General features: G+C 51.6%; 1 protein-coding gene across 1 annotated transcript in view; it reads left to right on the top strand.

Moving 5' to 3' along the window:
* Nucleotides 1–235: 235 nt before the first annotated feature.
* SDCBP2 (syndecan binding protein 2) overlaps nucleotides 236–3,368 on the top strand; it is a 19,569-nt gene continuing 16,436 nt past the window's right edge. Inside the window, exon 1 of the mRNA XM_007465369.1 lies at nucleotides 236–319. The gene's annotated coding sequence lies outside the window, so the exon portion shown is untranslated. The remainder of the gene's footprint in view (nucleotides 320–3,368) is intronic.

Genomic DNA, 3,368 nt, shown 5'->3' with positions numbered 1-3,368 from the left:
AGCAGGACTTGTTGTCCAATCCAAATCCGATTTCCTCAAGGCCAAGAAGTCTTGGTTCATAACCCTCTCAAAAGGAGCTGTGAGCCCCTAACCCCACCTCCACATCCAGACTAAGGCCAAAGCCCTCTTCTGAGCCTGGTGACCTAGGGGCAGGCTGAGTCAGCCGCAGGTCCTTACCTGGGCCCATCCCAGTCCTGGGTGAGTCAGCTGACCAGGGAGCAGGAACCCAGCTGGGACAAGGGCCACTACCTTCCAGGGAGGGGACCAGACTCCATCAGCAGTGGCTAGAGAAGGACGAGCAGCAGCACCTGGCCTGCAGGTAAGAGCGGGGCAAGGGGCCCCTAGAGGTGGGCACAGGGATAAGGGAGACCTGCTCTCACCTGTCTTTCCTCCCTGTCCCAACCCTTCTGGGACTTCCAGGCCTTTTTCTCTCAAGGTGCGTTTCTCTGGCAGTGAAATGTGAACTGGGGTTTCCTCTTCTGAGCCCAGCCCTGGGCCAGGTTCAAGGGCTGGGTGATATTTATCCAGACATCACTAGGGCTCCAGGCTCCTCCTCACTACCTGGGTCAGTTCTCATGGAGATGGGACCACGCTTTGCTCCTTGAAATGGGCCCCTGGAAAGCCAAAGAGCAACTCCCACAGGGAACTGAGTGGGGGCCTCAGTTTCTGTCACTTCTCTGCCTGAAGCTGTTTCCATTAACAAGCTCCCTACCACGGCAAGGAGAACCTGCTGGGGGAACTGGGCCAGTGGCCTGATCTGAGCACTGGTTTCCTCCTGTGGGAACTCCCATGCAGTCAGGGGAACTGAATGAGGTAATGGATATAAGGGGCTGGAACATGCCCTCCACACAGCAAGCCTCAGAAAATGGTGCTTAAGATGGGGCTGCTGTGTGCTGGGCCCGCACTGCACTGGCTGCTGTACATACGGTGGCCCCAACTACTAACAACTGCACCACCATCACTTCTCGCCTGGGCTCCCTGTCCACCCGTGCTCCCTAATCTATCCTCCAGATGAAAGTCAGACCATGTCACCCCGCTGCTCAGAATTCTCCAAGGGCTCCCTTCTCATCAGAGTAAATGCCAAACCCTCAGCATGACCCACAGGCCCTATAGGATCTCGTCCCTCTCGCTGCCTCTCCAGTCTCCTGTCCTCCTACTTCCCCTATGAACAACTGACTTCAGTCTCACTGGTCAGATGTTCCCTAAACAGAGGGCAGTGGCTTGCCCTCAGCCTCAATGCTTCTCCCTCCCCACTTAGGCTTTTACTCAAAAGCCACCTGTCACCCACCCACCCACCCCCTGGCAGTGAGGCTCTTCCGCACCTCCAGGCTCTACCCTCCACTCTGCTTTATCTTTCTTCCCATCACTTCCCACCACCTAACATGGCATAAGCACTTATTTAATCCAGCTAGAAAGTGACCTTTTACTCAAAAGCCACCTATCACCCACCCACCCACCCCCTGGCAGTGAGGCTCTTCCGCACCTCCAGGCTCTACCCTCCACTCTGCTTTATCTTTCTTCCCATCACTTCCCACCACCTAACATGGCATAAGCACTTATTTAATCCAGCTAGAAAGTGACAGTCAGGAACAGATCTTTCTTTTGTTCCCTGCCTTAATACTGGTACTTAGAACAGTACTGGGACTTAGGTGCCCAGTAAATGTACTGAATGAACAATAGCTAACGATTATTGCATGCCCTTTATGTACTAGTGCTTTCTGTACATATCTCTTTTATTTAAGAATCTTTTAATTAATCTCTATAATAACTCTGTGATGCAAGTATTGTTACCCATATTACAAAGGAATGAATGACATGCCCAAGGGACTTGTCCATGCTTGCTCTCCCGTGTCAGAGGCAGCAGTCTGAACCCATCCTGCCTGCCTCCAAGGTCCTTGGCTTTGCTCTGCCTCTCCTGGGCCTGGGTTCAGGAGTGTCCGCGCTCCTTGAAGAAGGCCACAGCTTTTCTCCAGCAGGTAGTACAGCCTGAGAGAAGGAGGGGAGTATACGCTGGTGGCTTAGCAACAGCCTCTTCCTTTCCAACTCACCACGTCCCTGGGCTAATTTGGCCTTCCAGGAGCTGTTCCTCTGACACTCTAACCCACGCTTCCCTCCCGCACACTGTCTTCTGAAGGATGGATGAGTTGTCCACGGGAACAAGTGGGCGTCCCATAGTTTCAGCTCTTTGGAACAAAGTGTTCCAAAGGAGTGTTCTCATTCCGAAGTCCAAAGATGGGGGCTGGTGACCCCTTTTCAGCCCTGCTGGTCTCTGAGGACCTGATTGCTGCTTTGTTGTGGGAGTTGTTTTTGCTCAGAATATTACAGAGTACAGCAGCTCAGGGATGGAAATCCTGGAAAATGCAGTGGGAGAGAAAAATTTCTCTGGGTGAGATAGGTTAGATGCGTTCCTTTCTTTTCAGAGGAGCCAGTTAATTTCGGGAAGTCATCAGCACCAAACTGAGCAAACTCTTCCATTGTCAGACTGCAGGAGCCAGCCTTTCAATCTACCTCATCAGGGCACTGTTTTTACTCCCCTTCTAGGCCAGGGTTTTTCTTCAAAGGACTTTTTGGGGCTTTCTCTTCCCCTTGGGTCTGCTTTTCTACTTTAAGGAACAGTAACTGGATGCCTGCTGTGTAGCAGGCAGTGGGCACAGCACTGGGGCTTCAGAAATGAGCGACATTCCTGACCAAAGAGGGCGACAGGCAAACAAATACAGCTCAGTGGAAATCCAACCCAGGAAATGCAGAAGACCTTGCTCACAGTGGGTGCTTAATAAACAGTAGTGGAATGAATGATGAATAGGCGAATATGAGATTCTGTGGTCTAGAGAAGGGAGGCTTGCCTAACGCTGTGTTTGGTTTTGGGGATTTGGGGGGAAAAGAAGAGGAGTTCACCAGATGAACAAACAAGGTGGTGGCGGCTGGGGGGAGGTGTGAATGGCATTCAAGACAAAGGGAACAGCACCTGTAAAAGCACAGAGGCATGAACTAGCAGGGTGAGTTTTAGGATCAGCAAGCAGTTTGGAATTAATGAAATGTAGGGTGAGTGTGCAAGAGTGAGGAGGTCACCAGGAGTCAGTGGAGAAGGTACCAGGAGTCACATCATAGAGATTGGAATATCAAGTTGAAGTCCCATATTTTCTCCTGAGGGCAAGAGCTGGGTATGGCTGGAGAGCAGGAGCTAAGGATAACTCCCAGATTTCTGGCTCAGACCGTGAGGTGCATTTGGTGGTGTCACTGTAGAGGGGCAGCAAAGCTGGGAAAAATGAATTCAATTTGAATAAACTGCAGGAGGTAGTAAAGATCTGGAAGGCAGCTGGACTCTTGGGCCTGGGCCTCCCTGTCCCTGGAGTAACATACTGCACTCT

Source organism: Lipotes vexillifer, unplaced genomic scaffold (assembly GCF_000442215.2).
Source record: "Lipotes vexillifer unplaced genomic scaffold, Lipotes_vexillifer_v1.1 scaffold875, whole genome shotgun sequence".
Taxonomy (NCBI): Eukaryota; Metazoa; Chordata; class Mammalia; order Artiodactyla; family Lipotidae; genus Lipotes; species Lipotes vexillifer.
This window is presented reverse-complemented; position numbering and strand designations above follow the sequence as displayed.